Raw genomic sequence first — 10554 nt, forward strand, 5'->3', positions numbered from 1 at the left:
GGCAGAAATCCTCACCAACAGGGTCCGGGCTTGTGTGGGGGGGTGGTGGGGGAGGCAGTTTCCAGGTGAGGCCAAGGAGGTTCTACCCAGGTGTATTCCAGCTTATTCTGGCTTTCTAGGGCACAGACAGCGGGGTGAATGCAAGGAGCCAAGGTGCTGGGCAACTTCCATGGTGGCCCCCTTTGACCCCAGAATCATGTTTCCAAATGGATAAAGCTCAGGGACAGAGTTGATTCAACCACTATTCAAATTTCTTACAAGCTAATATCTATACTTCCTTCTCCTCAATCCAGGGGGAGGTCTTGGGTCCTGGGATAGGTGCTGGGTGGAGATTTAATGTGATGGGGCTTCGTTGGCATCCCTGGAGTCTTTTTTTTTTTTAAATTACAACACTTTATTGCAGCATCGGCAAAGGTCAGATTTCTGAAGCTGGTGAAGATCGGGCAGCATTTCCATGTGAAATGTTACAACTTTACAAGTTTTGTTTCTTATTTAATTCTACATGCAGAAACTGAAACATTGTAAAAGAAAAAATGCAAAATAGCTAGAAAAAAAAGATGTAATCAAGTTGTAGCATACAGATGTGCTCTTCAACTAAATTTACTATGCCTATTGGAAAGCAAACGAAAGACAACTATCCTAATAAATTAACAGATTGCCAGAAACAGACTAAGAATGCTCATTTCTACTTAGTGGGGGGAAAACAAAACAAAATAAAAGAAAAACAAAAGCAAAATAAAAGCTCTACTGTTTCCATACTTTGTTTAGAGACAGAGGCTGTAAACCCATGAAGGTCAACAAAATCTCCGGATCCCCTTCTCGCTGTCCTTCGTCCATCTTCTGTGACATCTGCCTGGCACGCTGTCTGTTTTCAATGATACTTACAATGGGCTCAACTATCCCTCTTCTTAGGCTGGTGTCAGACTCCCCTAAGCCATCTGGGTACATGCTTTGTACACTAATCATCTTCACATTTTCTTTTTACCCTAATAGGCAATGTTACATTACTGACTCTGATGGATAAAACTGATTTTTCTCCCTCATCCCTTGTTCCTCTTGAAACAAATTCCTAAACAAAAGCCTTCCTGGTGGATTATCTGGTATCTGGATATCTTTCATCATTTTGTTGTCCTGCATGTAAGTTTTCACTAGAAGATTTTACTGCATCTCTGGAGTCTTGAAACTGGATGAACAGGCAGCATCCTATTTAAAACTTAAACGATCTAAGGCCTTTTCTGAAGTACCGCGGAGGGGTGGCTGGAGTCTGTGGTGCTGTGTGGAGGGCTGTGAGGGACGGACCAGACGCTGGGTGGATGCTTCTCCTTGGGACTGGAGAGCTGGGCCCTCACAGCTGGGAACCTGTCCTGGTGGTCTCTGTCCCTCCTTAGTCGTCTGCACACACCCCCCAAGGCTATAGCAAGCCGCCGCTCAGCCCAGCCTGGAAGCTGAATCTGTCTCCATCTCTTCATTTCGATGGCAGCCTGGAATTGTTATCCTTCACAGATCATCTCTTGGAAGCGCACCAGCTCTTATTACATCTCCCAGCTTGCCTGGAGGCTGTTCAGCTAATCTGGCATCTTTGGCTGCTGGATTCGCTTCTGGCCTGGGTATTCTGATGCCACCTCTGGCACCAGTCGGGTGGGAAGATGGGCAAAATAATTAAGCCCCATGAGTTGAAAGGAGAATTAATTCCCCTGTACAAACTTTTATTTCTTCTCTTTCTGGGTAACTTCAGATGTGTTAATCCAGGACTGTTCTTTTTTTCCTTTTGTAACAGGTCTAATTTATAGCAGCACTGTTCTGGGGTTTTTCAACCATATTTTTTTCATTAGAATGTAGTCCATGTGAACTTTATAACACTAAAGATATTTTCCTTGTTTATTATGAAAATGTTTTAACTATATGAAACCCAGTTTTGCAAAGAGAGGAATAAAAGATCACCCCTAATCTTACCACAAACCCACTGGATCCAGTTTCTGTGTTTTCCCTTCCAGTTTTTGTCTGGATGCGTATTTAATTATACATGAGTATGATCCCGATATACATTTACTTTTTAAAAACATTTATTTATTTTTGGCTGCATTGGGTCTTCATTGCTGCATGCGGCTTTCTCTAGTTGTGGTGAGCATGGGCTACTCTTCATTGCGGTGCGCAGGCTTCTCATTGCGGTGGCTTCTCTTGTTGCGGAGCACGGGCTCTAGGTGTACAGGCTTCAGTAGTTGTGGCACGTGGGCTCAGTAGTTGTGGCTCGCAGGCTCTAGAGCACAGGATCAGTAGTTGTGGCACACGGGTTTAGGTGGTCCTCAGCATGTGGGATCATTCCGGACCAGGGCTCCAACCCACGTTCCCTGCATTGGCAGGCGGATTCTTAACCACTGCGCCACCAGGGGAGTCCAGCAATATACATTCACTTTTTGAAAGAACCTAATCTGAGGGTGTATGTATTGCCCCATCTTGCTACTTATCCTTTCTTACCAACATTAACTCACAAAATAGCTTAAGTATCGTAATTTATTTAATCAGCCTCCTCTGGCTGGAAATTTTCTGGGCTCTGTCAGTCCTTGGGGACCAGGCAGAGAAAGTGGGCTAGCTTCAGAGCAGAGTTCAAATGACTCTAATGATCTCTTTTGTGCCGCCCCCCTTTCCTGGGCCTGACTCTTGCCAGTCTGTTCCTGCCATGCTCAGGTGCCCACAAAAAGGAGCTCCCCATCCACTGCTCTGCAGGGAAAAGGCATTTCCAGGGCACATTTTTGCAAAGTTTTTCATTCATGCAGGTGCTCACCCACTGGGCTCTGACCATTTGTATAGACATCTCCTCTACCAGACAAAAGGCAAGGGAGCATGTTCTGTTGGATCTTTTTTTTCTTTTTTTTTTTTAAGATTTTCTTTTTTTTTGATGTGGACCATTTTTAAAGTCTTTATTGAATTTGTTACAATACTGCTTGTGTTTTATGTTTTGGTTTTTTGGCCTTGAGGCATGTGGGATCTTAGCTGCCCCACCAGAGATTGAACCTGCACCCACTGCCTTGGAAGCAGGAGTCTTAACCACTGGACTGCCAGGGAAGCCCATGGATCTTTATTATTAGTTCCTAAGAGGGTTCTTGGAATATAATAGATCTCAGCAGTTGTTTGCTGAGTGAATGAAAGGCAAAGGAATGGTTCACAGCTCACAAGGAAACATGTTGTGTCCAATCCCCGCCCCGACCCCCCAGTTCTTTCCCCAGCCTGGGCTGTGGAATCTGACACATGGCTCTGCTTTAGGGCTGAAGGCTATGACTGAGGGCAAAATGTCTCATTATTCAACAGCTTACTTCTCCCTCCTAGCTAGCCGCTGCACCTCGTAGAATCCTGGTCTGCGCTGTCCCCTCCCCATCCCCCAATTTCAACCGTAAAGTGATGATGACGATTTCATAGTGCAGGGTCCCCATCCCACCTCTACACCCAGATTTAGGTCCCCCTTTATTAAATGGCGTGGCCGTCTTGTCTCAGCTTGCCCGGGACTTTCCCAGTTTAGCCCTGAAAGCCCCCACTCAGACCCAAGTAAACGGGGGCGGGTTTTGTCCTAGTTCCCCGCGTCCGGTCCTTAACAACGTCCTGTAGAGGGCGCTGGAGGCACAGCACAGGAGACAGGTGCGTCGGTGGATGGAGCACCTGTCTGCTCTCCCAGGTGGGAGGTAATACGACACAGACACCATCAGACAAAGGGTGCTGCCTCTGGCCAGAGTGCGTCAGAAAACAGCCTACTCCCTCCCCTCCCGGCAGGGCATGCCTGTGTCAGGGAACCGACCCTTGTTGGAGAAGAGGGAGTTACCTTGTCCACAAGCTCTGCTGCTCAGAGCCCTCTCCGTTTCTTGCTCCTGAGAAAGCAAATCATGGATACATAAACTGTGGTTCAGTTTCAGGCTATCAAGCTACCCAGTGTGTTCCAGCACTAATGGCCCTGATGGCAGGACACCCCGGTGGCACTGGCCTAGAACACCTTCACCACAGCAGGACAAACTGGCTTCCTTTCAAGCGTGTCTATCAACTATTCACCTTTCCCTGGTTTATAGACCTACCTTGGGAGATTAAGTGGGAAATCATAAAGTTTACTTTCAAAGTGAGTGGCCATAGTAAAAACAAAAAACCTTGCTACAACAATTCTAGTGCGAGGGGAGACCTGTACAGATCCTACTTTGGGAATCATCCTGGCTACAGCCATCTCACATCAGCTCTTCTGATAAGCACAGGTTTCCCAGTGCCTCATTCTCATCAGCCGCCTGCTTCTGTGCATAACGCCTATTGCTGATGTGTTGGATACAACTGGGTCGCAGAGTATTTAGGATAGATACCATCATGGTGGGATACTTAACCAGTTCTCTTACGGGCTCCCCCTTTGCTGTTAAGCTACATACTTTGGGTGATGATTATGTTTCATTAGTTATGCTGTAAGAACTGTTTTGTAAGGAGGGCCTGGCTGAAAATACCAACAAAATGATTTAAACACACAGAGCTGCTGTTTACCACTTGGAATGTCATTCGTGTTGATGTTTCCCTCTACACAAATATCTGGGAAATGACTCTAGGATACTGGTCTATACTGTTGTATAAAGAGAAGTTATTTGCTTCTAATCCTTTCTCCTTCGTAAAACATCATTTTAAGAACTGGAGGGGTTAGGTGCTTTTAAAGAGTTGCAGAAGGGAGGAGGCCAGTTGGCAGTTATTTGAGTTTGTATTTCACGGGTGGAATTTTATCTATTACCCATAGTAGTGGAGTCAGACAGATCTGGGTGGGAACCCTGTCTCCACCATAAATTAATTGTGTGATCTTGGACAAGTTATTTAACTTCCCTGAACCTCAGTTTCTCCATCTTTAAAATTAGGATGATAAAGTAGTATATCCTAGGGCTTCCCTGGTGGCGCAGTGGTTGAGAGTCTGCCTGCCAATGCAGGGGACACGGGTTCGAGCCCTGGTCTGGGAAGATCCCACATGCCGCGGAGCAACTAGGCCCGTGAGCCACAATTGCTGAGCCTGCGCGTCTGGAGCCTGTGCTCCGCAAGGGGAGAGGCCGCGACAGTGAGAGGCCCGCGCACCGCGATGAAGAGTGGCCCCCGCTTGCCGCAACTAGAGAAAGCCCTCGCACAGAAACGAAGACCCAACACAGCCATAAATAAATAAATAAATAAAAATTAAAAAAAAAAAAAAGTAGTATATCCTAGTATCCCTCATTAGACTGCTGTCAGGGATAAACGAGATGATGTGTCTGAAGCACCCAGCTCTGAGCCTGGCGCCTGGCAGGTGTTCAGCAATTTGAGTGGCTCCTTTTTTCTTAACTCCAAGCTGACTGCTTAGTCTGTTAACCCAATATTGCTCAGCTAGAATCATACTGCAGTCAATTAAGTTATGACTGTCTCTGTATTTAGACACACTCATCAAATGGATTTGGGTGTTTCCAAGTTTGCTCAGGTACTCTATCTTTTTTTTTCTTATCAATTAATTAATTTATTTATTTTTGGCTGCATTGGGTCTTCATTGCTGTGCACGGGCTTTCTCTAGTTGCAGCGAGCGGGGGCCACTCTTTGTTGCGGTGCGCGGGCTTCTCATTGCGGTGGCTTCTCTTGTTGTGGAGCACGGGCTCTAGGCGCGCGGGCTTCAGTAGTTGTGGCACTCAGGCTCAGTAGTTGTGGCTCATGAGCTCTAGAGCGTAGGCTCAGTAGTTGTGGCGCACAGGCTTAGTTGCTCTGCGGCATGTGGGATCTTCCCGGACCAGGGATGGAACCCGTGTTCCCTGCATTGGCAGGCGGGTTCTTAACCACTGCGCCACCAGGGAAGCCCCAGGTACTCTATCTTGAATTATCATCGTCATCATCATCATCATCAACACAACACCAGCTAACTTTTATTGAGTGTTTACTATGTACCTGGCATCGGGCAAAATACTTGAACCCAGAACTGCACGAAGGCTTGTGTTCTAAGCCACCCCTCCCCACTGCCTCTCTGCCATGGCTAAGTTCATCCTTTATAGGATGGATTTTAGGAGTCTGGCTAGGTTGGATTTTACAAGTTTTGCTTTTGAAGAGCATATCAAACTCTAGGTTCCTGGGTACTGGTTACAACTGGTTTTGGATTTCTGATGACACTGGCAATGATAAGACAACTAATGGTGCAGCCACTTGAGGTCTAAGTAAACTGGCATAATGGGAAACATGAAAAAGTACCACACGGTGAAGATGTTAAACTCTTGGCAATATCCAGTCCAACTGGGCTGGAATGGGTTTTTGACTCTCTTGAGGCTCTGCTCTCCCAGAAGAAGCTGCGAAGAACAATTCCCGTCCTGCTTCTGAGACAGTTGGATCTTAGGTGAGTCATTCACTTCCCTTGGGCCTCAGTTTCCCCTTTTGGAAAATGAGGGGATTAAACCAAATTGCTCGTTCTCAAAACTTTGATGTGCTAGATTCCTAGGCTCCGCCCTGGTAGACTTTAATTCAGTAGGCGTGTGTGGGACCCAGCAGCCTCCCTGGGGATATTCTAATCCCCATTAATTTCAGAAATGTCCACCTAGACTGTGACTGACATTTGACTTTAAAGCTAATATCCCAGGAAATGTGGAGTGTTTTTTGAGGAGGAGGAAGACCCATCCAAAGCACCCACACTGGAAGAGGCAAGCAAAGCTCAGAGAGTCAGGAACTCTGCATAACAGCCATCTGAGGTTGGTACTTGCTGAAATTCTGAAAGTCAACCAGGGAGGTCTTCTAGAAGGTTCCCCAAGGCTCACAGATTGACAGGAAACCACAACAGGGGTAAAATGCAAACATAACACACCCTATCAGACGTGAGGGCAGTTCTGTATACAGTACAATAACTCGTATCATGGAAAAGTTTATAACTCATTTGTTTTAAATCTGTGTCTGTATTTTTTCATTTTGGTGGTATGGAGAGTTCTGGAGGAAAAGGGGGTGAGGATTCAAGTGGGAATAATTTTTACATGTACATCTCCCATTATAAGAATACTGATCTCGAAGTATATTCTTCTGTCTTGAGTCTTTTGCATTATTGATCCACAGTGATGAAATCCTTAGGACAAATCTTCAATTTCCATATCATTTACTACCTTGGTCTACAGCCTGAGGCTAGTTTTGTTGTCCAAGAAAAAAATATTTGTAGGAGTTGATTGAGCCCAAGATTGTAAATATAGATTTCACTGGTAAAGTGATCGACTCTCATATTGACTTCAGGGATTAGAAAATAAGACTCAAAAGTATGAAAACCACATGGGCATATATAGTAAGTGCTCAACAAATGTTGGCTTTTATTATTATTAGGTGATCATGGGATTGACTTTCACTAATTTGCTCTTGAGTTATAAGCTGCTGTTGACCCAGGGATAGTTTCTAAGAAGACCAAGTTCCTGACACTCTAGGGAATATAAGGGAAATACAGCTTCCCTTTAGTGCAGTCTACCCCAAAGAGCTTTATCCAGACTACTATGTGGGCTCCTTCAGGTGATTTTAGATGGTGTGCAGACCTTTTAAATAATGTTCTTTAAAATACTATGTATTTAAGAATAAACATAACTGGTAAAATATCTGTGTTTGAATATATTTTTATGACAAAAGACAATGGTTTCGTATTTATGCTGATATAAAGTTTCCTTTTAAAATAAATTATTAAAGTGGAATAAGTAAGTTGATTCAGAGAAAGCTGTTAAGTAATCATAGTACAGGTGGTACCCAGAAATGGTAAAAACTGTGGCGGTGGTATGCAAATGATTGCGCCTTGAGAAGTGCTGTGTGATGAACCGAATCTGCCTGCTCCCATTTTGCTACATATGAAAATATTAACACTCATTTGATAGGGTTTGCATATATCACACAGTTATAAAACTTTCGTACTGGATAAGACCATGAGATCATCATAGAACCACCTTCCTTGTTATATAGTTAGGTGGATTCTGAGGTCTAGAGATGCTGTGCCTTGATTAAGTGCAGTACGTTCTGGAGGAACTGGGATTTCACCCTGTTAGAGAAAACATTCATACTTTCTGGTGGTCTAGACCTCAAGAGTAGAAAAGGGGTAAGTCCTTTATCCCCAGTCTATCAAGAGAGACATTGGAAGAGAGAAATTGTGTTCTATGGCAGGATCTCAAGGGGCACTTGTCTTGAAATACTCAGAGGTCTTTTTGTATAACTGAATCCCTGAGTTGTCCACCTGAAACTAACATGATATTATAAATCAACTATACTTCAATAAAAAATAAATAAAACAAACAAAAAAAACCAAAAAGGGAAATAAGAACAAAAAAGAAATCAACCTATCAGCATGAATAGATGCCTAAAACAGAGTGTTATCACATGCACCCACTTCATTTTTTCTTTCTCTTTTTTTTTTTGCACATTTATTTTCTCTTTGCTTCAGATTATTCATTGAAACCAGTGCTACCTCTCAAACACAATTGTCCACAGAAGTGTTGCTAATCATTTGAAAAGACTCAGGAAAAAAATGTCATAAGTCATCTAGACTCAACTAACTACTTAAGAAATCCATAGGATCATATGCTTATTCAGTTATTTAGGGAGAAAAAAAAAAAGAAATATTCAGAGGTCTTTTATTTGGAAGAGGATTATATTTATTCTGTTTGACTTCAAGGTGTCGAAGCAGAACCAGGAGGGTGAGATCACCGAAAGACAGATTTTAGCTGAATGAGAGGAAATACTTTTTGTTAATTCTAGGAGTGAGCTGTCTTAAGAGAGGATGGGCTCCCCAAGACTAGAGGTGTTAATTTTAGGTGACAACCCTAGGGGACATGGGGAAGGAAATGCTCTTATCCAAGGGCTGATGGGTACATGAGGTGGCTGACACAAGGTCCTTGCCACTTCTGAATGTCAAGGACTCTGAGGTGGCCTTTCCTGCCTTTCAAATGGCTCATTATAGGGGGTCATTATCTGCAGTTACTGTCTCAGTTCTATGTAAAAAGCAATCAAATCATTTGGGAACTTCCCCCCCCCCCCCCTTTTAACACTCTTGAATACATGCAAAACAATTATATATTTTTGGTGCTAAATAGGAAAACATGTGAACATAAGTCAGCTATCTTAACTGTTTAGTGGGATATATTTTAAAAAACAGGCTGTTAAATACTTGATAGTTTAGGATTTGCATGTTAATCAGGGTTTTGTTTAACAATAATCAGTAATTTTTAGAGAAGTGTATCGATCAATCTGGAAAGTCCAAAGTTCCACCATTTGACACTCAGAAAACTGCTATTAAGAGCTTATAACTTGGGCTATAATAAAATGCAGAATTATTAGATTGAACCACGTGAAATTGTCATCTTGCAGATAAAAACCTTACATAGGCAATTTCATATAGTTCAACCTACTACTAAGATGTTTATAAACAGTTTTATGATTACTAAGACTTGTAGACATTTTCGACTAAATCTAGAATTTCCCCTACCATATTGATCAAAGAAACATTATCACCACAAGCTAGATGATAATCCAGTATGATTTCTTCTAAAAAGACTCCGCGTTCCTTTCAGCTCGCTATTGCCCAGTGGATTTTTCATTTGTAAAGATGCTAAGCCCTCTGACGTGCAAATCATTAAGAAGGCAGTTGTTGCTCTTCCAGCAAGGTTTGCCTGGCGGTGAAAAACAGCCAGATAAACTCCTGCCCTTGTTGAAACCAGGCGGGGAGACCGCGTGTGGTAGTGCTTGGGGGTGGAGGGGAATGATTTCTGAAGTGAGGATTTAACGCAGTATAATCCCAGCTTCATTGCCCGTTCACACGAGAAAACACAGCTTCAATTTAACTGCAGGCAACAGGAGTTTCACACTGTCAGCACCAATTGTTTAAAACCCCAAACTAGTCTCTAAATGGGAAGCATCAAAACTAAAAATTTGGAGGGATTTAAACTCCGGATTCTCTTTCAAATATAGTGAATCGAGTGTTATATCTTTTCCATAGGACGTTCATACTCTCATGTTAAAATGAGCTTGCTCCTAGTAACTTTTCCTGAAAGCTCTGCTTTACAAATACAAAATTTTCATGTACTGTAGGAGAGCCACATAAAAGACATGCTTGTTGACAAATGGGGAAAGATATGACATTTGAAAATTCTGTAAGAAAACCGGGGGACTGTTGGGGATTCTCCTCTCTTCCATTTGTTGTTAAAAATTAATAAAAATGGGGCTCCCCTGGTGGCGCAGTGGTTGAGAATCTGCCTGCCAATGCAGGGGACACGGGTTCAAGCCTCGGTCTGGGAAGGTCCCACATGCCGCGGAGCAACTAGGCCCGTGAGCCACAATTACTGAGCCTGCACGTCTGGAGCCTGTGCTCCGCAACAAGAGAGGCCGCGATAGTGAGAGGCCCGCGCACCGCGATGAAGAGTGGCCCCCACTTGCCGCAACTAGAGAAAGCCCTCACACAGAAACGAAGACCCAACACAGCCATAAATAAAAAATAAATAAACTCAAAAAAAAATTAATAAAAATGTAAGCTCTCAAACTTTATGCATTCATACTCAAAACAAATGCATTAAAAATCATGGCTATGTGGAGGAGTAAGGGGACTGA

This window comes from Balaenoptera borealis, assembly GCF_965194805.1.
Source record: "Balaenoptera borealis genome assembly, chromosome: 20".
NCBI classification, from domain to species: Eukaryota; Metazoa; Chordata; class Mammalia; order Artiodactyla; family Balaenopteridae; genus Balaenoptera; species Balaenoptera borealis.